A 27882-nucleotide genomic window follows, 5' to 3' on the forward strand; every position below is an offset into this window, starting at 1 on the left:
AATGGGATACAGGGGAACTTAGCTGCTTGGATACAGAATTGGCTGGCCAACAGAAGACAGCGAGTGGTAGTAGAAGGAAAATATTCTGCCTGGAAGTCAGTGGTGAGTGGGGTTCCACAGGGCTCTGTCCTTGGGCCTCTACTGTTTGTAATTTTTATTAATGACTTGGACGAGGGAATTGAAGGATGGGTCAGCAAGTTTGCAGACGACACAAAGGTCGGAGGTGTCGTTGACAGTGTAGAGGGCTGTTGTAGGCTGCAGCGGGACATTGACAGGATGCAGAGATGGGCTGAGAGGTGGCAGATGGAGTTCAACCTGGATAAATGCGAGGTGATGCATTTTGGAAGGTCGAATTTGAAAGCTGAGTACAGGATTAAGGATAGGATTCTTGGCAGCTTGGAGGAACAGAGGGATCTTGGTGTGCAGATACATAGATCCCTTAAAATGGCCACCCAAGTGGACAGGGTTGTTAAGAAAGCATATGGTGTTTTGGCTTTCATTAACAGGGGGATTGAGTTTAAGAGTCGTGAGATCTTGTTGCAGCTCTATAAAACTTTGGTTAGACCGCACTTGGAATACTGCGTCCAGTTCTGGGCGCCCTATTATAGGAAAGATGTGGATGCTTTGGAGAGGGTTCAGAGGAGGTTTACCAGGATGCTGCCTGGACTGGAGGGCTTATCTTATGAAGAGAGGTTGACTGAGCTTGGTCTCTTTTCATTGGAGAAAAGGAGGAGGAGAGGGGACCTAATTGAGGTATACAAGATAATGAGAGGCATAGATAGAGTCGATAGCCAGAGACTATTTCCCAGGGCAGAAATGGCTAGCACGAGGGGTCATAGTTTTAAGCTGGTTGGTGGAAAGTATAGAGGGGATGTCAGAGGCAGGTTCTTTACGCAGAGAGTTGTGAGAGCATGGAATGCGTTGCCAGCAGCAGTTGTGGAAGCAAGGTCATTGGGGTCATTTAAGAGACTGCTGGACATGCATATGGTCACAGAAATTTGAGGGTGCATCCATGAGGATCAATGGTCGGCACAACATTGTGGGCTGAAGGGCCTGTTCTGTGCTGTACTGTTCTATGTTCTATGTTCTATTTCTTGATATCACATGGAGTGAATTGAATTGACAGAAGACTGGTATCTGCAATAGTGGGGATCACTGGAGGAGGCCGAGTTTGATCACCCATTCAGCGCTTGTGGCTAAAGATTTCTGCAAATGCTTCAGCCTTATGTTTTGCACTGATGTGCTTGGTTCTTCCATCGTTGAGGATGGGGACATTTGTGGTGCCTCCTCCTCCTCCAGTGAGTTGTTTAATTGTCCATTGCCATTCATGACTGGATGTGGCAGGGCTGCAGAACTTAGATCAGATCCATGGTGAGATTGATTAGCTCTGCCTGTCACTTGCTGCTTTCGCTATTTGGCATGCAAGTAGTCCTGTTTGGTGGCTTCACCAAGTTGATTGCTCATCTTCAGGTAAGCCTGGTGCTGCTCCTGGCATGCCCTCCTGCACTCTCCATTAAACCAGGATTGATGGTAACGGTTGAGTGAGGGACATAGTGAGCCACGAAGGTTGTAGATTGTGCTAGAGTTCAATTCTGCTGCTGTTGATGGCCCACAGCACCTCATGGATGCCCAGCCTTGAGTTGCTAGATCTATGTGAAGTCTGTCCCATTTACTGCAGTGATAGTGCCACACACATGATGGAGGTTGTTCTCAATGTGATGGCGGGACGTTGTTCCACAAGGACTGTGCGATGGTCACTCTTACTGATACTGACATGGACAGATGCAACTGCAGCTGGCAGATTAGTAAGGATGAGGTCAAGTATGTTTTTCCCTCTTGTTGGCTCCCTCACCACGTGCCGCAAACCCAGTCTGGCAGCTGTGTCCTTTAGGATCTGACCAGCTCGATCAGTAGCACTGGTGCTGAGCTACTCTTAGCAGTGGATATTGAAATCCCCCACCCAGAATACATTTTGTGCCCTTGCCATCCTCAGTGCTTCCTCTAAGTGTTGTTCAACATTGCAGAGTACTGATTCAGCAGCTGAGGGAGGACGGTACGTGGTAATCGGCAAGAGCTTTCCTTGGCCATGTTTAACTTGAAGCCATGAGGCTTCATGGGGTCCAGAGTCAATGCTGAGGCCTCCTAGAGCAACACTGTCCTGACTGTACACCACTGTGCCACCACCTCTGCTGGGTCTGTCCTGCCGGTGAGAGAGGACGTATCCAGGGATGGTGATGGTGGAGTCTGGGACATTGTGTGAAAGATATTATGACTGTGTCAGACTGTTGATTAACTAATCTGTGAGACAGTTCTCCCAATTTTGGCACTAACCCCAAGATGTTAGTGAGGAGGACTTTGCATGGTCGACAGGGCAGTTTCTGCCATTGTCTTTTCTGGTGCCTAGGTCAATGCTGTGTGATTTATCCAGTTTCATTTCTTTGAGTCTAAGTAGTGGTTGGTCCAACTGAGTGGCTTGCGAGGCCATTGTAGAGGGCAGTTGAGAGTCAAGCTCATTGCTGTGGTCTGGAGTCATATGTGGGCCAGACCAGGTGAGGTTGGCAGATTTCCTCCCTTGAAGGACATTAGTGACAATGGATTCATGGTGATCGGTAGATTCTTAAGTCCAGACTTCTTTTTAAAATTAAACTTCCACCATCGAACCCAGGTCCCCAGAACATTTTCTGGGTTTCTGGATTAATAGGTTAATGATAATACCAGTAGGCCTTGAGGACTCATGCAAAGAATTTATTTAACTCTTCAGCCATTTCCTGGTTCCCCAATATTATTTCTCCAACCTCATTCTCTTAGGGGCTTGTATTAACTTTGGCCTGTCCTCCTTTCTATATATTTAACAAAGTTCCAGTTGCCTGTCCTGATATTATTTGCAAGTCCATCCTCAAAGTTTACCTAATCCCCTTCTTTTTTTGGTTGTTTTCTGCCTTTTAAGAATTTCTCGATCCTCTGGCTTGTGATTAATCTTTGCAACATTATATCTATTCTTTCTTTCCATTTGATAAAAGGATCCCTTTGCCTTGTCATGTAGGATAATACGATACAATGTTTTGTTTGTCTTTTCTTGCAATACAGAGTTTTTATAGAACATTACAGCATAGTACAGGCCCTTCGGACCTTGATGTTGTGCCGACCTGTCATACCGATCTTAAGCCCATCTAACCTACACTATTCCATGTGCGTCCATATGCTTGTCCAATGACGACTTAAATGCTCCTAAAGTTGGCGAATCTACCACCGTTGCAGGCAAAGCGTTCCATTCCCTTACTACTCTCTGAGTAAAGAAACTACCTCTGACATCTGTCCTATATCTTTCACCCCTCAATTTAAAGCTGTGCCCCCTCGAGCTCGCTGTCACCATCCTAGGAAAAAGGCTCTCCCTATCCACCCTATCTAACCCTCTGATTATTTGATATGTTTCAATTAAGTCACCTCTCAACCTTCTTCTCTCTAATGAAAACAGCCTCAAGTCCCTCAGCCTTTCCTCGTAAGACCTTCCCTCCATACCACGCAACCTCCTCGTAAATCTCCTCTGCACCCTTTCCAAAGCTTCCACATCCTTCTTATAATGCGGTGACCAGAAATGTACACAATACTCCAAGTGCGGCCACACCAGAGTTTTTTACAGCTCCACCATAACCTCTTGGTTCCGGAACTCGATCCCTCTATTAATAAAAGCTAAAACACTGTATGCCTTCTTAACAGCCCTGTCAACCTGGGTGGCAACTTTCAAGGATCTGTGTACATGGACACCAAGATCTCTCTGATCATCTACACTACTAAGAATCTTACCATTAGCCCTGTACTTTGCCTTCCGGTTACTCCTACCAAAGTGCATCACCTCACACTTGTCTGCATTAAACTCCATTTGCCACCTCTCAGCCCAGCTCTGCAGCTTATCTATGTCTCTCTGCAACCTACAGCATCCTTCTTCACTATCCACAACTCCACCGACCATAGTGTCATCTGCAAATTTATTAACCCATCCTTCTACGCCCTCATCCAGGTCATTTATAAAAATGACAAACAGCAGTGGACCCAACACCGACCCTTGCGGTACACCACTAGTAACTGGTCTCCAGGATGAACATTTCCCATCAACTACCACCTTCTGTCTTCTTTCAGCAAGCCAATTTCCGATCCAAACTGCTATATCTCCCACAATTCCCTTCCTCCACATTTTGTACAATAGCCTATTGTGGGGAACCTTATCGAACCTTGCCGAAATCCATATACACCACATCAAACGGTTTACTCTCATCTACCTGTTTGGTCACCTTCTCAAAGAACTCAATAAGGTTTCTGAGGCACGACCTTCCCTTCATAAAATCACATGATACACCAACTTTGGATGCTTGTATGCTTGCTTGTTTGCTGATCAAAATTAAATAAGTGAAACAATTGCACTGAGGTCACCAATCAGCCAGCACATGACCCTTCCTGTGCATTGGCTGCATGGTTACAAGGAGGAAGAATGAAGTGTCTGGTTCAGCTCAGTGAGACAGAAGCTGTATATTTTGGAAGTTTTGGATTTGACCTTTGAACAGGACAGTTCCATTTATGTATCTAAGTTATATTTATTCACTGTTTCACAGTGGAAGGACACAGTGGAAGGATGGCAAAATGGTCAACTCAAGGATGAATCTTGGGGATGTTTACTAATAATTGCACAGTGTTTAGCATCAACAGCAAGATGTCGATAATACTCGGGCTTGAACTGATGAGTGCCAAATAATGTTTGCACCACAGAGGTGCCAGGCAATGATCATCTCTAACAAGAGAGAATCTCACCATCTTCCTTTGTTGAGTTTCAACACTGAAATTCTGTTATCAACTTCATGGGCGTTACTACTGACTTGAACCTGCATGAGATAAGCCATATAAATACTGTGGCGACAAGAGCACGTCTGGGAATCATGTGGTTAGTATCTCCTCTTGTTTCTCCCCAAAGCTTGTCCATCTCTGACAAGGCAAAGTTGGGAGTGTGATGGAATATGATTGCCTGGATGCCACAGCTCCAGTAACACTCAAGAAGCTTGATGCCATCCATGCTTGATTGGCACCATTTCCATCACCTCAACATTGATGTTTGTCTACTGCTGATAGACAATGGGGGCATTGTGTACCATCTACAAAATGCACTGCAATAACTCATCTGACAGCAGTTCCCACTAGAAAAACAAGGGTAGTTCACCTGTATTGGGTACGTGTGACTGCAATAAATCAAATAAATCAGATCAAATGCTGGGCCAGAATCCTGGCCATCCCTATCTATCAGCCTTGTGCAGGGTATCTATCCCAGATGAACACTTGCGGTCCATGAAGTTAGTTCAGTGCCTTTGCAACAGTGATAATGTGTGACCAATGTATGCTGGCCTTGCGCAGGACCAACATAGAGCCATACAAATGATATAAACCAGAAGGGAGCCATTCAGCCATCTTTGTCCATACTGACCCATAGACATCTGATGCCTTTTTTAATCCCAAATTGTTACAAACGTACATGGACCTGCAGCACTTAAAGTGCAGATCCAGGTACTTCTTAAAAGAGTTTAGAATCTCTTAGTCCAACACCAATTCAGGCAGCAAATTCCTGACACCCATCACCCTCTGCATAAAACGGATTTTCCCACATCCCCTCTAACCCTTCTGCCACTTAGCTTGACTCTGTAACTGCTGATTTTTGAATTCTCTGCCAAGGGAAGCAGCTTCCTCCTGTCTACACTAACTCTACCCTATCTCTGCCCTTCACTGTTTTGTATACCTCAATCATGTCATCCCTCAGACTTTTCTGTTCCAAGGAAAACAGCCTCATATTTACAATTCTCCAGCTTTGGCAATATTTGAGTAAATCTTTTCTGCACTGTCTCCAGAGTTATTATATACTTCCTGGATTGTGATGAACACAACTGCACACACTACTCCAGTTGTGGCATCATCAGTATCCTGTACAGTTTTATCATGATGTCCTTACTTTGGTAATCTACACTTTTCCCAATGAGGCAAAGCATTCCCTGTGCCTTCATCAGAACATGACTGACCTGTAGTGCTACCTTTAGGAACCTGTTCACTTCCATGCTTAGATCCCCCACTTCATCTACCCCTCTCAGTATGTTCCTATTTATTGTGTATTCCCTTTATGTCCTCATGAAAAGCAATGCATCACACTTGTCAGAGTTGTGCTCCATCTGTTGCTTTCCTGCCTTCTCCGCCAACCCATCTAATATCATTTTGGAACTTGGAGCTATCCTCTGTCCTATCCACCTTGCATCCAATTTTTCAGTTGTCTGCCAATTTACCAATTGTGCCCCCCATGTTCAAGTCTTAATCGTTCATCTATAAAATAAATTAAAGGGGCCCCAAAATCAAGCCCTGTGAAACACCAATGGAAATTGCTTTCTGTTCATAAGCACAGCCATGAACAATTACCCTTGTTTCCTGCCACTAAGCCGATTAGTCAACACATTACTCCGTATCCCATGACCCATGAGCTTTCACTTTTTTGCACTTCTCAGGTGGGACGTTATCAATTGCTTTGCTAAAATCCATGTCGACAAATTCATTGCGCAACCCTCATCGATCCTCCTTGCCACTTTCTTAAAGAATTCAACTAAATTTGTAAGTAATGACCTTACCTTGACAAAGCCGTGCTGACTATCCATGACTAGTCCATGCCTTTCTCAGTTAGTTTATTTGATCTCTCAGATCGATTTTAAAATTTTCCCACCACTAACGTAAGACAAGCAGGCTTTTAATTGTTTGGCATTTCCTTCGTACCCTTTATAAACAATGGAACCACATTTATATTCCTTCTCTAATTGATTTAAAACAAAATTTGCCCTGAGGATGATTAGTTTAGTCTTGCATGTGCTGGTGCTACCCTCCTAATGGAGGAAGGGGGACTTTTCATCCAAATTCCCTACTTGTTTCCTTTGTTTTAATTTTCTTTTCTTGTAAATATTTCACCCAGTTCCCTTTTAAGTGAAGCACTAGATTTTGCTTGAATAGTCACTTGCAGTAAAAGCATTCCCTATTCCATTATATGGAAACTTTTCCTCTAACTTTCCCATCATTGTTGTGTGAACAAATCCTGGCCTGAATCACAAGAAACAAACTGTGTCTCTTCAGAATTTTTTTTTGTTTGTTAGGGTTCTTATCTCATGAAAAAACAAAAATCAAGCTCTGTTTTTCTGAAACTGGAACAGCAACATTAGAAGCTGCAAGTTCTTCAGTATGTTTGGGAGATCTAGAGTGAATTGTCCCGGAAACCAGATGTTCCACAACATGGTTCTGTGCTCGTGACCATTGGCCTTGAGATTGGTCTCATCTGTCCAGTATTGGAGAATCAGCCTTTGCCTGCTAGAATAGACCAATCATAAAGTCACCAATTGTAAGAGATGCAGTGTTTACCTTCCCTGCATTTGACCTTACTATTGAAATTTTTTTTACAATTATGCGGCTTCTGTCAGATGCTAGTAACTATTTGGAGCCACAGGTGAGAGCTGGTGAAGGTGAGGATGAACCCAGCATGAGCTGCTCAAAAAAAAAAGTGAATCAAACAATTTTTTTTGCCCTCTCTCTTAGTCACTCCAAATCCTCTTGAAGCATCTTTGTATCTTCCTCTCAATTCTCATTTCCAACCAGTGATGTGATTTGTCAGTCACGGTGTTTTTCTGTAAATATGCCCATCTTCATCCTTTGTCCCCATCCACAGATTAGCACATTTAATATGAAGAACATAATATGAAAAACATATAGACCACATCAGATGAATTTCCCTCTTCAATACTTCTGATATCTGATAAATAGAGGCCTTCTAATGGGCATTAACATGTTGTGTCAGCATTGCTTGACTGTTGCTTAAGGTTGCGGTGGTAATTAGTCTTTCTGCATTAAATGTACTTTCAATATTAGAAACTTAAGTGATTGACTACTTCATTGGAACCTAATGCAATTATCAGTGTTTTTTTTTGACAGTGCTGATTGATTGGATTTACTAAATGGAAATGTACAGTGTTGCTTTCAAATGGTGATAATTTCTTAATGGAATTTCACATGCAGGCACTCAGACATGAACTAATGGATAAGGAGGAGACAATCATAACTGCTTTGGATTCAGCCCATAGAAGGGCCAGAGGAGCCGCGCTGACACCTTCATGTTTAAACAGGTCAGCCACTTAATCTATTGCAGGAACAACCACTTTTCTGCAGAACACTTGGCTTTATAGAGGAGTAAGATTTTAGAAATAAAGTAATGCTAAGCTGGAGAGTGAGAAATAATGCAGGGACTCGTATGTTATTTAAAGAAACATGTTACAGCGCATGACAGAAGATTCTGTGACAGTTACTTAGAATTGTTTGTTGTGGGAACAATTGAAAATGTTTCCACTCACCTAGTGATCGTGGTAACTTCAAATTATTAGAAAATTTATAGATCAGCATCTTGAAATATGTTTTTTTTCATTTTCACAAAACGTTACATGACTTTACGTTCTGCAATGTGTTCTTAATTACCATATTCAAAAGCAAAAAGCGTGTGTTTACTGTCCTACCATATTTTGGTGATGTATTGATGTGTCTCATTTTCAGAGGACACTTTTCTGCGTGCCACTAGATGTATATCAGCCATACCAAAATGCTGCCTTTGCCTGAGACAGGGAAGATCAACTGACTTTGGGGAAATGGAGAATCATTCATGAATCCAGTTACTTTCTGATCTGACAGCTTTGTGGCATCTGAATGGATAACAATTTGATCTGGTAATCTCAATTGATAGAGTGCAAATGTGTAGTGATGCATTTTGGGAGCTCTGGTAAGTGAAAGATGTTCACAATGACTAGTAGATCCCTAGAGAGCACTGAGAAACAAAGGGACCTTGATGTCCAAAAGCAAGAGTTCATGCCCTCTGCTTCTGGCCTTTCAGGCAAAGTTGGATCCAACACTCCACTGAGTCTTAGATCCCATGAGCTCTTGTTTTGTTGACCAGTCTGCTATCACTGACCTTATCAAAAACATATAGACCACATCAGATGAATTTCCCTCTTCAACACTTCTGATATCTCCTCAATAAAAATTAGATAAAATTTGCAAACCATGGCATTACCTCAACAAAGCCATGCTGACTATCCCCGAACATTCCATGTTTCTCCAAGTGCAGCGACATTTTGTCCCTTAAAATTCTTTCTGATAACTTCCCTACCACCAAGGTTAGACTGGCTTGTAACTTCTGGATCTGTCCTTTCTTCTTTTATATAAAAGTATGAGCGGTCCTCTGGCACCTTAGCTGTGGCCAGAAATGACTTGAAAAATCTTTGCCAGGACCTTTTGATATCTCCTCCCCTGCTTCATAAAGTCATGCAGTATAGAAACAGGCTCACTTGATCAACATCAATGCCAACTAACAAACATCAAACTACTGATCCCATTTACTTGCACTGAGTCATTACCTACCATACCCTGGCCCTTTAAATGCTCATCTGTTGCTTCTTTAATATTGCAAGCGTATCTGCCTTCTCCACTTTGTCAGGCAGCATATTACATGTTTGTATCACTTTTGGTGAAAACACTTGCCTCAGATCCCCTCTAAATAGCTGACAGTTTACCTGAAATCTATGCCCCCTGACTTAAACTCGTCTACTGGTTCTCACAATCAATCTATGCCTCTCATAATTTTGTATACGTCGATCAGATTTCCCCTCAGCCTCCTCTGCTGCATGGAAAACGCAATTAGCCTACCAGTTTCTCCTCATAAAACTTGCATTCAATCACAAAACAACACCCTGAAACATATACTATCAACCAACCTGGCCAACATCTCTGTCTCCGGCTTGCTACAGTGTTCCAGTGAAGCCCAGCACAAGCAGACAGAACAACACCTCATTTTCTACTTGGGGACCTGACAGCCCTCCAGACTTAACATTGAGTTCTGCAATTTTAGGGCCTAAACTCTCCCATATCCCAGCGCCCCCACCCCACACACCAGGCTTTGTTACCACGCAGCCTGCCACCACACACTCCCTGTTGTTAGTGACTAACAGTCCCCATTGACGACTTCCCAGCCTGATCGTTAGCAACTCCTTTATCTGTCCACCTGTCTTTCTCTCTCTTTGGGCTCTATCCTATTGTTTACTCCCTCCCCCACCCTCCTCCCTATTTTCGGCATAGAAACTGATGTTTTCCCAGCCACCATCAGTTCTGAGGAAGGGTCACTGGACTGGAAATGTAAACTCTGTTTTTTCCTCCAACATATGTTGCCACACCTGCTGAGCTTTTCCAGCAACTTTGTTTTTGCTCGTCATTTACAGCATCCGCAGTTCTTGTGGTTTTTATCACTAAACCTGTCAGACTCATCAATGCTCTCTAATGCTCCAACTTGTTGCTCAAATTGCTCCAATAAGAGGCACCTGCTGTACACATGGTCATGCAGACCAGCAGGAGCACTCAGCATTTGACATGTAGCGTAGGATGCACCAATCATGGGTCAGATCTTAATTCCAGGCATACCTTAACTCAACAGAACACGGATCTTTGCTTTTAATTTACTCATTCTCCTGCTTAATTGTAGGGGACAAAAACCGGTGTTCACTCTCAGGTCTCTGCTGGTATGCCTGCTTTTCAGGGAGAGCCTTATCTCACCCACTCCTCTCAATAACATTCTCTGACTGTCACTGGGCCAACCCTCTGCTCTCAGTAACACTGTCTGCCCGTCACAGGGCCCTCACCCCCTCCTCTAAGTAATACTGCCCGTCACAGGGCCCTCGCCCCCCCCCCCCTCTCAGTAACACTGCCCGTCACAGGGCCCTCGCCCCCCCCCCCCCCCCTCTCAGTAACACTGCCCGTCACAGGGACATTACCCCCTCCTCTCAGTAATACTGCCCGTCACAGGGCCCTCGCCCCCCCCCCCTCTCAGTAACACTGCCCGTCACAGGACATCACCCACTCCTCTCAGTAATACTGCTTGCCACAGGGCCCTCACCTGCCCCTCTCAGTTATGCACTGACTGACTGTCACAGGGCCCTCACCCCCTCCTCTCAGTAACACACTCCGTCACAGTGCCCTCAGACTGTCACAGAGCGCTCACCGCTCCGCTCAGTCACACTGCCAGTTACAGGGCCCTCACGTGCTCCTCTCAGTAACACTGCCTGTCACAGAACCCTCACGCGCTCCTCTCAGTAACACTGCCTGTCACAGAACCCTCACGCGATCCTTTCAGTAACACTGCCCATCACAGGGACCTTACCCGCTCCTTTCAGTAACACTGCCTGTCACAGGGACCTAACCCGCTCCTCTCAGTAACACTGCCTGTCACAGGGCCCTCACCCGCTCCTTTCAATAACACTGCCCGTCACAGGGACCTTACCTGCTCCTCTCAGTAACACTGCCCGTCACAGGGACCTTACCTGCTCCTCTCAGTAACACTGACTGTCACAGGGCTCTCACCCGCTCCACTCAGTCACACTACCTGTTACAGTGCCCCTACCCGCTCCTCTCAGTAACACTGACTGTCACAGGGCCCTCACCCACTCGTCTCAGTAACACTGACTGATTGGAAAGGGCGCTCACCCACTCCTCTCAGTAACATCCCCTGACTGTCACTGGGCCCTCACCCACTCCTCTCAGTAACACTGCCCGTCACAGCGCCCTCACCCACTCCTCTAAGTAACACAACTGTCACAGAGCCCTCACCCACTCCTCTCAGTAACACTGCCTGTCACAGGGCCCTCACCCGTGCATCTCAGAAATACTGCCTGTCACAGAGCCCTCACCCACTCCTCTTCGTAACATTGACTGCCTGTCACAGGGCCCTCACCCTCTCCTCTCAGTAACATTGACTGACAGTACAGGGCCCTCACCCCCCCCTCCTCTCATTAACACTACCTGTCACAGACCCCTCACCCGCTGCTCGCAGTAACACTGACTGACTGTCACAGGGCGCTCACCCCCTTCCTCAGTAACACTGTCCGTCACAGGGCCCTCACCCACTCCTCTCAGTAATACTGTCTGCCACAGGGCCCTCACCTGCTCCTCTCCGTTACACTGACTGACTGTCACAGGGCCCTCACCCCCTCCTCTCTTTAACACACTCCGCCACCGTGCCCTCACCCCCTCCTTTCAGTAACACTGCCAGTCACAGGGTGCTCACCCGTTGCCCTCAGTAACACTGACAGACTGTCACAGGGCCCTCACCCACTCCTCTCAGTAACACTGCCCATCACAGGGCCGTCACCCGCTCCTCTCAGTAACACTGCCCGTCACAGGGACCTTAGCCGTTCCTCTGAGTAAGACTGCCTGTCGCAGGGCCCTCACCCACTCCTCTCAGTAACACGGCCCGTCACAGGGCCCTCAACTGCTCCTCTTGGTAACTCTGACTATCTCCCGGCCTTAAACCCCTCCTCTCAGAATCACTGACTGAATGTCACAGGCCTCTCACTCCCTCCTCCGCTGTTCTGAGTAACACTGGCTGACTGTCACAGTGCCCTTACCTTGCCCACTTATCTGAATTAGAGACAATATCAATGTGGTTGCTTTATCAAGAACAAATACGGAGAGAAATTAATGTCACAATCAAAGTGAACTTGATTAGTAAGAGAATGTGATGGAATGTCTTTATTTATTTAATATAAGTATGTTATTACTGATTTTATGACCTGAAGTCACAGCCGTATTCAATCAGCTTCACTGTCTATATTTGCAACTCATTGACATAAAGTATTTAGTGACGTTCAAAATTGATCCCAATGTTTCCTAATCAGATTTTTTGAAAAGCCAGTGCCAGACTTTGTGAATAACAATACCTGACACCAGGTTCATAGCTAAAACAAAAGATTTTACAGTTTATGAACAATATAGTATCTTTTTTAAAAAAAGTTAAGCAAAAAGGTATTCTGACGAACGCCTATGACTTAAACATCATCTTTTTTGATTCTAGCCCCAATTCTAGCAAAGACAGAAAGACAGACAAACAGATATAATTAAGGAATGTATCAAAGGGAAAAAACTAAATCAAGTGTAACTGGCCAGTTTACTTAACCAGACTGCATGATCTTTAAAATGGAAAGAACTGTGGATGCTGTAAATCAGGAACAAAAACAAAGCTGCTGGAAAAGCTCAGCAGGTCCAGCAGCATCTGTGAAGGAAAAAAAGAAGTAAGATTTCAGATCTGTCAACCCTTCTTCTGATCAGGTCTGAGGAAGGGCCACCAGATCTGACATCGTACCTCTTTTTTGCCTTCACAGATGTTTTCAGACCTGCTGAGCTTTTCCAGAAATTTTGTTTTTGTCCATCATCTAAAATCTCACAGTCAGATGAGATTGTATGTTAAGTTAAAATCTGAACAATCTACAGATGCTGTAAATCAGAAACAAAAACAGAAGTTGCTGTAAAAAACCAGCAGATCTGGCAGCATCTATGGAGAGAAAACAGAGTTAACATTTTGGGTCGTATTACCCTTCCTCAGAATTCCTTATTTCTAAGTGTCACAGGATCTGAAACATTAATTCTAACTTCTGTCCATAGATGCTGCCAGACTCGCTGAGCATTTCCAGTAATTTCTGAGCTTCTGTCTTGGTTTCTGAAAACATTGAGCTATGCAAATACCTTTCAGTAGGCTTTGGGGGATATTTAATTATTACTTGTAACAGAGGACCTCTTCACTTAGATTAAGTTGATAATGGGAGGACAACCAGTTGGCAATCAAACCTCTGTCCTGTAGTTTTTGCAGGGACAATCCTTCTGATTTAAAGACAGTTCAATATTGGTTTCTTTTTGCTAATGACTCATCAATAGAGTTTTCTTGGAAGAAGAATTGACCTGCAATTAACATCCAGACCTAGCCTCATAAACAAATATCAAATTGTTTCTTCTTTTTTCACATAAGCTGCTGCTCACAGTCCAAAGGTCACTCTCAGCTCACAGTTCACAGCTCCAAACCAAAAATGATAATGAACTTAAGTACTAGGAGGAGTAAGACAATTCAGCTCCTTGAGCCCCGCTGTTTGATACGATTGTGGTTGATCTTATCTCTGCTGCAACTTCAGTTTCCTACCTGCTCTCCATAATTCTTGAACCCATTATGAACTCAAAAATCGTTCTATCTCCTCTTCAAATTTGCTCAATGTCACAGCCCTCCAATGCCTTCTCAGGGAGTGAATTCCAGAGATTCATGACCCTTCCAGTGTAGAAATTTTTCATCATCCCTTTAAACCTTCTTTCCCTATGCTAAAACTATGACCTCTTGTTCTATTGCCCGCATGAGGAACCATCCTTTCCACGTCAACTTTATCAATCTGCTTGAACATATTATATCCCTCAATTAGATCCCTTCTCATTGTTCTGAACACCTGAGAATGTAGGCCGAAACTACTCTGTCTGTCTTAAGACGCATTCTCGTCTCTGGAATCATCCTGGTGAACCTCCACTGGACTGCCTCCAATACAATGACATCTCTCCTTAAGTAAGGAGACCAGAACTGTACACAGGGCTCCAGGTGTGGACTCACTAATGCCTTGCATAGTTGCAGCGACCTTCTTTTGTATTTGTATACTCTCTTTCTTGAGCAACAAATGCCAAAATTCCATTTCCCTGCCTTAATACCTGCTGTACCTGCTTACTGAGTTTCTGTGATTCATAAAACTAAAAAAAATGAAGGTTTCAATGCTGTTAAAATGAAATCCATCCAAGTAAAATTAAAATAATGATAAGAGGACATTAATAGAAAATGAAAACATTTTTCTCTCTCTGGAGAGCAATATTGAACAGGCTTCACATAATAATGTTATTTGTGAGCTTGGATTCTATACTGGAGGAATGCTGCGCAAGTTTTAAGTTTGAATTGTACACCTATACCGTGTGTAGTGAGAAGGACAAGACGTGGGTTTTAATCTAATAATTTTCTGTGTTCTTCTGTTATAAATATACATAGGCATCCGTTTGTGAGCATTTTCAGTAATTGAATACCACAGTAAAGAGAACGAAAATTTATTTCACCCTGGAATCTGAATTGTCCAGTATCACCATCAACTGGGATCATAACACTTGTCATTTCAAAGGCCAAACCTGATATTACCACTCGATTCCTCAACTAAAATGGAATTTGATTCATTCAATTGTCATACATGAACGACCTTGATAGTGTGTTGTAAATTATAAAGTGAAACAAAATAGCCCTTCACCATTTTTCTTGTAAAGCAAATCCATCATATTCGATTGTTGTAGTGGTATAAAACACTAGTAAGTCACACATTGCAAAGTCCTCCTGAATGTGAGCCAGACATTTACATAGATCTGTGGTTAACCTCAAGAGGCAACCCAATCTTGTATTTGTTTCCTTTTTAGGCCACTTTTCTGACAACAAAGACTTCACCAGTCTCCTTAAACAGCTGAGATCAGACTAATTACAAAGCTCTATTTTGTCCATAACCTACCCTTGATCAATGCTAAAGAAGATACACTAGCATTTAAATAAAATTGTATTTATAGAGTCAGAGAGTGATACAACATGAAACAGACCTTTCAGTCCAATTAGTCCATGCTGACCATAATCCCAAACTAAAGTAGTCCTGCCTGCCTCCTGCGCTCGGCCATATCCCTCCATTCATGTACTTACCTGGATGTCTTTTAAATAGTGAAACTGTACCCGCATCCACCAATTCTTCTGGAAGTTCATTCCACATATGAACAATCCTCTGTATAAAAATATTGCCCCTCGTTTCCTTTTTAAATCTTTCTCCTCTCATCTTAAAACTATGCCCCATAGTTTTGAAATCCTCCACAGTAGGGAAAAGACATTTGGCGTTCACCTTATCTAGATCCCTCATTATTTTATAAACATTCATCGGGTGACCCCGAAACCTCCTAAGATGCAGTGAAAAAAGCCCCAGTCTATTCTCACCTTAAATCTCAAAACCTCCATTTCTGGCAACGTCCTGGTAATTCTTTTCTGAACCCTCTCCAGCTTAATAATATCCTTCCTTGAACACCGACCAGAATTGGACACAACAGTTTAGAAGAGGCCTCACCAATATCCTGTACAACTTCAACATGGCATTCCAACTCTTCTCCTCAAAGGTCTGAGTCATGAAACACCTTCTTAACTAGCGAAAGAACTACAGATGCTGTAAATCACGAACAAAAACAAAGTTGCTGTCAAATCTCAGGAAGTCTGGCAGCTTCTTTGAAGGAAAAAACAAAGTTAACGTTTCGGGTCTGGTGACCTTTCCTCAAAACTGGCATTTCCCCTCTTTGCTGTCCACTGTACCACCGATTTTGGTATCATCTGCAAACTTACTAACCAGGCCTTCTATATCCTCATCTAAATCATTTATATAAATGACAACCAAAAGCAGACCCAGCAATGATCCCTGTGGAACACCGCTGGCAACAGGCCTCCAGTATGGAAAACTTCCTTGCATCACCACTCTCCATCTCCTGCCTTTTATCCAATTTTGTTTAGTTTCTACTTCATTAATATTCCAGTAATAAACATCCCTGATGAGCTGCGGAACGGTCACCGCACCCGAAACGTTAACGCTGTTTTTGTTTTCCATCACAGATGTTGCCAGACCCGGTGAGCTATTCCAGCAACTTTGTTTTAGTTCCTGATGAGCTGCGACTTTGTACTTGACTGATTTCCAACATCAAAAGTTCTAAAGGTTGGAAGAGATTGGTTTACCTTGACTTCCTAGCTTGAAAATGTGCCTTTTATGCAAAGAAACTGTACTCTGGGACAGTGGTTTTTCAGATTTACCTGCAGGTCCAGCTGTGAATCGGAGTTGAAGTAGTTGCAAGCACTGATGAATAGGCAGCTATTTAGCCTCTGGATGGAATCCTGTGGAAGCGACGAGGGTCTAGGTCATTGACTCGAGAACTGATGAGGGAACGGCTTGCCCCAACCAGCTTCCCCTCAGGTCGCTCCCCTCAAGGGGTATGTCATCCTGACCTTGCTCCTCTCATGCGTAGGCAGCTACATCTTTCTCCCCTCTGGCACATAATAGACCGGCGGCAAACCTGGTGGGATGTCACTTTCCATGAGCGGTTGGCTAACCAGAACCCAGCAGGTGTACTAAGCAGCAGTGTCACTTGGGAGGTGATGATCTCTGTTACCATTGGCAACCAACCTACGATTATTGCTCGATCTCGGACCAGGATTGAGTGAAACACCATTAGCACGCCACTTCCCCTTCTTGATGTTGCACATTGAATGCCTTTGAAAGCCTGTTACATTTCTTAATGGTGACACCCCTGCCCACTGTTGACTCAATACCAGTTGTTGTGGGATGATGTATGTGTACGTCAGTTGCTCAATTGGGGACTTTAACTCGCAATGAAGTTGGGAAGTTATGCACAAGTCTTCTCACCATGGATTTAATCTGGCTCTAAGCAGAATTGTAGGTGGTGCCATCCTTCCACCTGATTAAATGTCCTCTATTTTCAAACTTGCCACAAGGGAAAGTACAAAATCCTGCTGTTTTTGTTATCAATTCATGGTTTTTAATTTTGCAATCAGTGTCGTAAGCAGCAGATTAGTTCAGTCCTTGTGAAATTGAAGGCAATGCAACACTTTAATTGGTCACTTTTTAACATGGCAGGTTCTCAGACTGAGGAAATGGTGAATGTTGTTGATCTTTAATGCAATATAATGGAGGAGAGAAAAATCTGGACTATAGAGCCCACAGGAAGAAAATTATAATCTGTCAGTGCTGCCTCCATTAGAACAATGCCAAGTAAATACCCGTCCCCATATCGAACAATAGAAGTTTCCTGCATATCAGAACGTACCCATTGAGTGGGGAACTGATGAATAATGCAGGAGCACCATCGGATTGAAATACTTTTATTCTAAGAATTTCAGAACATGCTGGGATTTTTATAGCAAGCAATACTTGTGATGGAATATTCCTTTAATGTCAAAATGCTGCAACAGTTTGGAAGAACCAATATTAAATGGATATTATTGCAGATAATATATGTGAATTAAATAAAATTGTTTGCTTAAAGTATTTTGTAATTCAAATTGAATGTCGCATTTTTGTATCTTAGTTGTCTTCTGTTTCTAATTTTTCTTATTTTTATAGAGCAGGTATTGTCCTGGTCACTTGTAATGCTGCCAATTCAAGATTAACTACATGGATGGTCTCTATCAGTTGCTTAATCCCCGATGTCAGTTTGCAATCCTGAATCCAAGATTGTCACTTCATCTTTCAATTCTGTGTATAATCAAAGTCTGAGATCAACAGCTTTCATTTTACTATCTGGAAGTCAATCAGTGCAGATTTTGTTTGTAAACAAGCGTTCTGTATGTAAAACTGCTTCGTTTAATTAGATTAGTTAGTTAAGATTCATTTTCGTGAAATGAATCCTAACTAAGCTTCATCTCTTCCTCATTCTGATTCTGAACACATGGTATGTCACGCAATGGCAATTCAATTTTGCATTGGTGCCGGTTCAAACCATGTGTTTTCCAACTACAGATTGATACAGATGAAATTGTACCATTTCCTTTTTAGTACCATTCTCACCATACAGTGTTTCTGTTCATTACATTTCTGTGTACAGTTCTGAACCAGCCCCCTTGCCCCTGAGCTTGCCAAATGTCTCAATGTTGTCATGACATTGTCAAAGAATTCATTCCTTGGTAGATTCAGAGATAAATTAATGTAACCTAGTATGTGTTAATGCCTCTGCTGTAATCGGGCGAAACACTCAGGCCATTTTCTTAATTTTTCTCTCTTGTATTTATATTGAAATGTTGACCATGCCATTTGCTCCACTTACTGGAATTGGACTTGTTACAGAAGTGCTGAACGTCAACTTGCCAAATACAATTGGATGAAAAGTATGAGGCCAATCAGTCTCTTGAAACACTTTCTCTATGCAATCAACATAACAACATTCATTGACAATGAAAAATTACGTACGTGCTTCAGAAGATTAGATTTGAAACAGAGATTTGTGAATATGAATGGAGCTATATATGTCCCCATCTCAGGCACCAACCTCAAGTTCACCTGGACTATCTACAACACCTCTGTCACCTTCCTGGACCTCTCTGTCTCCATCTCAGGTAACCACCCAGAAACCGATATCCATTTCAAGCCCACCGACTCCCACAGCTACTTAGAATACACCACCTCCCACCCACCTTCCTGCAAAAATTCCATCCCCTATTCCCAATTCCTTCACCTCCGCCTCATCTGCTCCCAGGATGAGGCATTCCATTCCCGTACACGTCAGATGTCCTTGTTTTTCAACGACCGCAACCCCCCCACCCCCCACCCAACCACACACAGTGGTCAAGAACCATGTCTCCCACATTTCCTGCAACTCATCCCTCACACCTCATCCCCGCAATAAGCACCAAAAGAGAACCCCCTCATCCTCTCATACCACCCTACCAACCTCTGGATACAACGCATCATCCTCCAACACTTCCACCATCTGCAATCTGACCTCACCACCAAAGACATTTTTCCATCCCCACCCTTGTCTACTTTCTGGAGAGACCACTCTCTCCATGACTCCCTTGTCGGCTCCACGCTTCCCTCCAACCCCACCACACCCGACATTTTCCCTGCAACTGCAGGAAGTGCTACACGTGCCCCCATACCTCCTCCCTCACCCCCATCCCAGGCCCCAAGAAGACTTTCCACATCAAGCAGATGTTCAACTGCACATCTACCAATCTGGTATACTGCATCCGCTGTACCCGTTGTGGACTCCTCAACATCGGGGAAACCAAGGAGAGACTTAGGTGTTCTGCAAAGCAGTCCCTATGCTCGGTTCACAACAAACAACTGCACCTCCCAGTCGCGAACAATTTCAACTTCCCCTCCTATTCCTTCGACGACATGTCCATCCTGGGCCTCCTGCAGTGCCACAACAATGCCACCCGAAGGTTGCAGCAACAGCAACTCATATTCTGCTTGGGAACCCTGCAGCCCAATAATATCAATGTGGATTTCACAAGCTTCAAAATCTCCCCTCCCCCTACTGCATCCCAAAACAAGCCCAGCTCGTCCCCGCCTCCCTCACCTGTTCTTTCTCTCACCTATCCCCTCCTCCCACCTCAAACCACACCCCCATTTCCTTCCTACTAACCTCACCCCTTGACCTGTCCGTCCTCCCCGGACTGTCCTATCCCCTCCCTACCACCCCACCCACACTCACCTCTACTAGCTCCACCTCTTCAACTTGTCTGTCTCCTCTCCAACTATCTTCCCCTCTATCCATCTTCGATCCACCTCCCCCTCTCTCCCTATTTATTTCAGAATCCTCTCCCCCTCCCCCTTTTCTGATGATGGGTCTCGGCCCAACATGTAAGCTTTTGTGCTCCTAAGATGCTGCTTGGCCTGTTGCGTTCATCCAGCTGCACACTTTGTTATCTCTATATCTCGTAACAACCTCATTGAGTGAGTTCTAGAGCGAATTGTGCAGGGTAGACTTAGGGTTTATCATTCTAACTTGCCAGTCCTGAAAGATGAAACTTGGCTTGTGTTGGATGTTTGTTTTAATAGCTATGAAAGATATCCTGAAAGGATATGTCAAATCTTTTGTTGAGAATTTTACCCATTTAGTCACTCTAATCTTTTTCCTTTTTTAAAGTTTCCTTGGTAGTCATAAATTTCAAATATCTGCACAATTTTATTTGGCTTTGTATTGGTTCTCTGAGATTTTCTGTTAATGGCTCCATGACCTGCTAGCTCATTACAGAATTTATCATTGATGTGCCTGTAACAAAATCTTTAGTCTTATACTATATATTCCCAATTTCAGGATAAAGTCCAGAGAGACCTTTTAAAGGAAAGGGGTTTCGAAATAAAACTTCAGTTCCATCAATCAAAGTCATGAATAGTTGATAAATTATTTGCATTTCATATTTCCAGAACCTAACCCGGAAGAGAGAGCCCAGAGAATTGCCAAAGCTGTCCTCAAACAGTCAACAGAAGTGAAGGAAAATTGGGAGCAATTGAAAATCCATGCAAGCAACTGGCAGAAACAGGTGGAAAAGGCATTGGAGAAACTTCAAGAACTGCAGAAAGCTCTGGATGATCTTGAGGCTTGTGATAACAGCTGAGGGGGTCCGCACTGATTGGCAACCTGTGGGTGACCTGCTTATTGACTCATTGCAGGATCACATTGATAAAACCAGAATAAGTGCAATTACATTACACTTCACTTATGAACAGATGTAACCGCAATGTTGTATCGAGACGATCAGTAATATGAGTACTTAAGTAATATTGATTGAATGGTTGTTAACTTAATTTGAAAATTAAAACTTAGTTGAGCATGCCTTCTGATGATATCACATCGGTAATATTAGTATAATTGAGGATTCTATTAGTCAGTGACATCAGCTGAGATATCTGCTTGTTGCTATGTTATCAGGATTAAAGGTAAAGTCTTAGCACGCCATTTGGCCACTCCTTAGAGAGAGACAACTGGTTATGATTTAACCTGAAGATCACCATGCCTCGGGCAAGTAGAGGGGTTGAGGCAAAGATCCTTTGTGATAAGCTCACTGGTGTGGCAATTGAGCCCTCTCTGCAGGGCATCACTTTGCATCACAAACCAACCGTTCAGCCAACTGAATTTGAATGGAGTTTAGGATTGTAGAGTAATCCATGCAATTGTATTTTTTTGAATGAATGTTTCTAACTGGGACTCTCTCACTGGCAAACTTTTTAAAAGCCAGCTCAGCCATACAGGTTAGATGAGTTCCTGATCTCAGCTGAATTTTTTGATCTGGGGTGGGTCAGCGTTAGGAGTTCAGTGATTGGAATGAATTCTCATTAAATTAGCGAGAGGGATACTACACGTGAATAGACCGATGTTTTGAAAAGAGGATGAGATACGAGCAAAAGTTTAATTGATGGAGAAGACCAGCCACAATCATCATCAACGGTGGAGCAGGCTTGAGCAGCCATGCAACATTGTGCTGCCGCTATTTGACTTGCTCCGTGAAGAGGAAGGAAAAGGGTCAAAGTTTCAAAAATGCTGAAGACCACATCATTCTACAACCTCAAAATTTGATTGTGTTCAGCATATTATCAGTACTGGTACCCCTCTTTCCTGGTCTATCATCTCAGCAGCTCTACTCTGCCCAAAAGCTGGTTACCAGTGACATTTTTGAAGGCTCTTCCCAAGTCTGAAAATCATTTTTGTTACGTAGAATCAGAGTTGGCGTGTGGAAGGAGGTCTTCTGGCATATCATAGCTCTTTGAAATAACTCCCCAATTCATCCCTGTCTGCTGTGCAATGTCTTCAACCACTTTATATCTCTTTAATAGAGGCAAAGTTTTGAAGGCATCTGAAAGGAGTATTAACGATCCCAGAATACAACTGAGCCTTATTAAGTTCTTAGTTCTGATGATCAAGAGCTTGATCAAAGAGGATTGTTTTAAAAAGTGCCTTAAAAGAGGAAAGGTACAGCGGCTAAGAGGTGGAGGAAGTCTCTTGTTGGGTTTGAAGCCTACACAATTAAATGTTTGACAACCAGTAGTGGGCCATTTAAAATCAAGAGTGGGCAAGAGGACATAATTAGACGAGTGCAGATATCCTGAAGTGTGGTTGGACTGGTGGAGATTACCAAAATAGCGATAGGCGTAGCCAAGGAACGATGTGTAAACAAAAATGAGAATTTAATAAATTTACTGTTAATAATATCAGTGAGTTAGAAAGTACGGAGAATAGGATTTGTTTCAAGATGAGACTCAGGCAGTGGAGTTTTAGATGACCTCATAACACTCTTGGTCACCTGTAGAGAGTTATTATCTGACACTCCACTCAAGCCAATTCTATGATCTTTTGATCTTTCTGCTTATAAATTGTGTGTCTGTGTGGTCATCTCACTAACTGCGCCTGGTGAAGGTGGCTGCACTCCAAAAGCTTGTGTGATTTCAAATGAACCAGTTGGACTACAAGCTGGTGTCATGTGACTTCTGACTTCAAACAGTTATAGAATATGTTTTCAATCCTACCTTGACTTGATAATAAGACATCTTCCTAAAATTTATAAAATGAGAAGTATGTCTAACCCTGAGCCTTAGAGTGTTTTAGATGCCATGGGCAAATGTGGGACTCCAGCAGGGAATGCATTGGAATTGTCAGGTCCAGAAGTGAAGTAGTTCCAGATGAAGGTTTCACTGCTAATGAGCCAAGACAAGAGACAGGTAGAGAGTATTAAAAAGATGTAAAGAGACAGCTTTAGGGATTGCATGAATGTGTGGCCGGACCACAAACAGTGGTCTTCCCAGTTTTAAATTGTTGTCTCCACATCGTTCCGCAACTTCATGTTCTGTTCAAAGGGCATTACTGACAAGAACGCAGAAGTTAGCTTGTCAATATATCTTGATTTTTCCACCATGTTCTCCAATTATGAACACCACATGTGCACTGTACAAAGTGAACCATTCAAACCTTAAAAGGAAATGTTCAAATTGTGGAATATAAAGTTAAATTTATTTTATTGAAAATTTAAATAAATTACATGAGGGTTTGACCAAGACCGAAAGGAATTAGATGGAACACCAGCTGAATAAAACAAGCAGTAGTAAGGTGGTATTAGCTGGATGTTCCTGAAGAAAGAGAACGCAACCAACCTTTCTTCCATAAGGGGGATTAATTGTGTGGTGTCAGACACAGTTCCTTCTGTCTTTACTGTCTGACTGTACTATGGTTGTAATATTTCCTTTTTAAAAGGCTCAGGGTTAGACATATTTCTCATTTTATAAATTTTAGGAAGTTGTCTTATTATCAAGTCAAGGTAGGATTGAAAACATATTCTATAACTGTTTGAAGTCAGAAGTCACATGACACCAGTTTGTCGTCCAACAGGCTCATTTCAAGTCACACAAGCTTTTGGAGTGCAGCCCCTTCATCAGGTGCAGTTAGTGAGGTGACCACACAGACACACAGTTTATAAGCAGAAAGATCAAAAGATCTTAGAATTGGCCTGAGTGGAGTGTCAGATAATAACTCTCTACAGGTGACCAAGAGTGTTAGAGGCAAGTAAAGTGTTTATAAAGTCAATGTCAGTGCTGTGCTGTCATGATAATCAGGCAGCGCAACAGGAATGTACAAAAGGTGACATCTCAGGTCAGACTCTGACTTATAGTTTAGAGGCTTGTGTTCAGAATCTGTCGTAGAGTTTTAAGCTTTATTTCCAAAGCAGGAATTTATAAGATACCACACTGACTGTAACTACAAGTTGTGTGTTTCTTCAACAAAACATCTGCAAATAAACAGACATCCTGGATGAAGACTTATTATCTGACACTCCACTCACACCAGTTGTATGATCTTTTGATCTGTTTGCTTATAAATTGAGTGTCTGTGTGTTTTCCTCTCAACTTTCGATGCTGGATTTACCCAAATGCTTATTTCAGTGAGATATGCACTTCAGAAGGCCAAAATTTAAACTTCACTGAACGACTCAACTTTTGATGCTGGATTTACCCAAATGCTTATTTCAGTGAGATAAGCACTTCAGAAGGCAAAAATCCCATCCTCACCAAACGACTCAACTTGTGATGCTGGTTTCACTGAATTGCTTATTTCAGTGAGATAAGCACTTCAGAATGCCAAAATCCCAACTTCACAAAACCACTCAACTTTCAATGCTGGGCTCACTGAAGTGTTTATTTCAGCGAGATAAGCTCTTCAGAAGGCCAAAATCCCAACCTCACCAAACGACTCAACTTTTGATGCTGGTTTCACTGAATTGCTTATTTCGGTGAGATAGGCACTTCAGAAGGCCAAAATCTCAACTTCTCCAAACAACTCAACTTTCGATGCTGGATTTACCCAAATGCTTATTTCAGTGAGATAAGCACTTCAAGAAGACCAAAATCTCAACTTCACCAAACCACTCAACTTTCGATGCTGGATTTACCCAAATGCTCATTTCAGTGAGATAAGCACGTCAGAAGGCCAAAATCTCAACTTCACCAAACCACTCAACTTTTGATGTTGGATTTACCCAAATGATTATTTCAGTGAGATATGCACTTCAGAAGACCAAAATTTCAACTTCACCAAACCACTCAACTTTCGATGCTGGATTTACCCAAATGCTTATTTCAGTGAGATATGCACTTCAGAAGGCCAAAATTTAAACTTCACTGAACGACTCAACTTTTGATGCTGGATTTACCCAAATGCTTATTTCAGTGAGACAAGCACTTCAGAAAGCCAAAATCTAAACTTCACCAAACCACTCAAATTTCGATGTTGTTTTCAATGAAGTGCACACTTCTGTGAGATAAGCCTTTCAGAAGGCCAAAATCCCAACCTCACCAAACGACTCAACTTTTGATGCTGGTTTCACTAAAATGTTCCTTTCAGTCAGATAAGCACTTCAGAAGACCAAAATCTAAACCTCACCAAACCACTCAAATTTCGATGTTGTTTTCAATGAAGTGGTTATCTCTATGAGATAAGCTCCTCAGAAGGCCAAAATGCCAACCTCAGCATACGACTCAACTTTTGATGCTGGTTTCACTGAAATGTTTCTTTCAGTGAAATAAGCACTTCAGAAGACCAAAATCTGAAATTCACAAAACCACACAACTTTCAATGCTGGGTTCGCTGAAGTGCTTGTTTCAGCGAGATAAGCACTTTAGAAGGACAAAATCTCAACCTCTCCAAACGACTCAACTTTTGATGCTGGTTTCACTGAATTGCTCATTTCAGTGTGATAAGCACATCAGAGGTCCAATATCTCAACTTCAGCAAACCATTCAAATTTCGATGTTGGTTTCAATGAAGTGCTTATCTCTGGGAGATTAAGCTCTTCAGAAAGACAAATTCCCAACCTCACCAAACGACTCAGCTTTTGATGCTGGTTTCACTGAAATGTTTCTTTCATTGAAAGAAGGACTTCAGAAGACAAAAATCTGAAATTTACCAAACCACCCTACTTTTGATCCTGGATTTACCCAAATGCTTATTTCAGTGGGATAAGCACTTCAGAAGACCAAAATCTAAACTTCAGCAAACCACTCAAATTTCGATGCGGTTTCAATGAAGTGCTTACCTCTGTGAGATAAGCTCTTCAGAAGGCCAAAATCCCAACTTCAAAAAACAACACAACTTTCGATGCTGCTTTCACTGAAGAGCTTATTTCAGTGAGATAAGCACTTCAGAAGGCAAAAATCCCAACCTCACCAAACGACTCAACTTTTGATGTTGGTTTCACTGAAATGCTTCTTTCAGTCAGATAAGCACTTCAGAAGGCCAAAATCTCAACTTCACCAAAACACCCAACTTTCGATGCTGGGTTGACTGAAGTGCTTATTTCAGAGAGATAACCACTTCAGAATGCCAAAATCCCAACTTCACCAAACGACGCAACTTTTGATGCTGGTTTCACTGAATTGCTCATTCCAGTGTGATAAGCACATCAGAAGTCCAATATCTCAACTTCACCAAACCACCCTACTTTTGATCCTGGATTTACCCAAATGCTTATTTCAGTGAGATAAGCACTTCAGAAGACCAAAATCTAAACTTCAGCAAACCACTCAAATTTCGATGCGGTTTCAATGAAGTGCTGACCTCTGTGAGATAAGCTCTTCAGAAGGCCAAAATCCCAACTTCAAAAAACAACACAACTTTCGATGCTGCTTTCACTGAAGAGCTTATTTCAGTGAGATAAGCACTTCAGAAGGCAAAAATCCCAACCTCACCAAACGACTCAACTTTTGATGTTGGTTTCACTGAAATGCTTCTTTCAGTCAGATAAGCACTTCAGAAGGCCAAAATCTCAACTTCACCAAAACACCCAACTTTCGATGCTGGGTTGACTGAAGTGCTTATTTCAGAGAGATAACCACTTCAGAATGCCAAAATCCCAACTTCACTAAACGACGCAACTTTTGATGCTGGTTTCACTGAATTGCTCATTCCAGTGTGATAAGCACATCAGAAGTCCAATATCTCAACTTCACCAAACCACCCTACTTTTGATCCTGGATTTACCCAAATGCTTATTTCAGTGAGATAAGCACTTCAAGAAGACCAAAATCTCAACTTCACCAAACCACTCAACTTTCGATGCTGGATTTACCCAAATGCTCATTTCAGTGAGATAAGCACGTCAGAAGGCCAAAATCTCAACTTCACCAAACCACTCAACTTTTGATGTTGGATTTACCCAAATGATTATTTCAGTGAGATATGCACTTCAGAAGACCAAAATTTCAACTTCACCAAACCACTCAACTTTCGATGCTGGATTTACCCAAATGCTTATTTCAGTGAGATATGCACTTCAGAAGGCCAAAATTTAAACTTCACTGAACGACTCAACTTTTGATGCTGGATTTACCCAAATGCTTATTTCAGTGAGACAAGCACTTCAGAAAGCCAAAATCTAAACTTCACCAAACCACTCAAATTTCGATGTTGTTTTCAATGAAGTGCACACTTCTGTGAGATAAGCCTTTCAGAAGGCCAAAATCCCAACCTCACCAAACGACTCAACTTTTGATGCTGGTTTCACTAAAATGTTCCTTTCAGTCAGATAAGCACTTCAGAAGACCAAAATCTAAACCTCACCAAACCACTCAAATTTCGATGTTGTTTTCAATGAAGTGGTTATCTCTATGAGATAAGCTCCTCAGAAGGCCAAAATGCCAACCTCAGCATACGACTCAACTTTTGATGCTGGTTTCACTGAAATGTTTCTTTCAGTGAAATAAGCACTTCAGAAGACCAAAATCTGAAATTCACAAAACCACACAACTTTCAATGCTGGGTTCGCTGAAGTGCTTGTTTCAGCGAGATAAGCACTTTAGAAGGACAAAATCTCAACCTCTCCAAACGACTCAACTTTTGATGCTGGTTTCACTGAATTGCTCATTTCAGTGTGAT

At 42.6% G+C, this 27882-nt stretch overlaps 1 long non-coding RNA gene across 3 annotated transcripts in view; it reads left to right on the top strand.

Moving 5' to 3' along the window:
* Positions 1-10770, top strand: part of LOC132207720 (uncharacterized) — a 55513-nt gene extending 44743 nt beyond the window's left edge. For all 3 annotated transcript variants that reach the window (XR_009443747.1, XR_009443745.1, XR_009443746.1), the window contains 2 exons: positions 8074-8180; positions 8602-10770. This is a non-coding gene — a long non-coding RNA (uncharacterized LOC132207720). The remainder of the gene's footprint in view (positions 1-8073; positions 8181-8601) is intronic.
* The last annotated feature ends 17112 nt before the right edge of the window (positions 10771-27882 follow it).

This window comes from Stegostoma tigrinum, unplaced genomic scaffold, assembly GCF_030684315.1.
Source record: "Stegostoma tigrinum isolate sSteTig4 unplaced genomic scaffold, sSteTig4.hap1 scaffold_133, whole genome shotgun sequence".
Classification (NCBI taxonomy): Eukaryota; Metazoa; Chordata; class Chondrichthyes; order Orectolobiformes; family Stegostomatidae; genus Stegostoma; species Stegostoma tigrinum.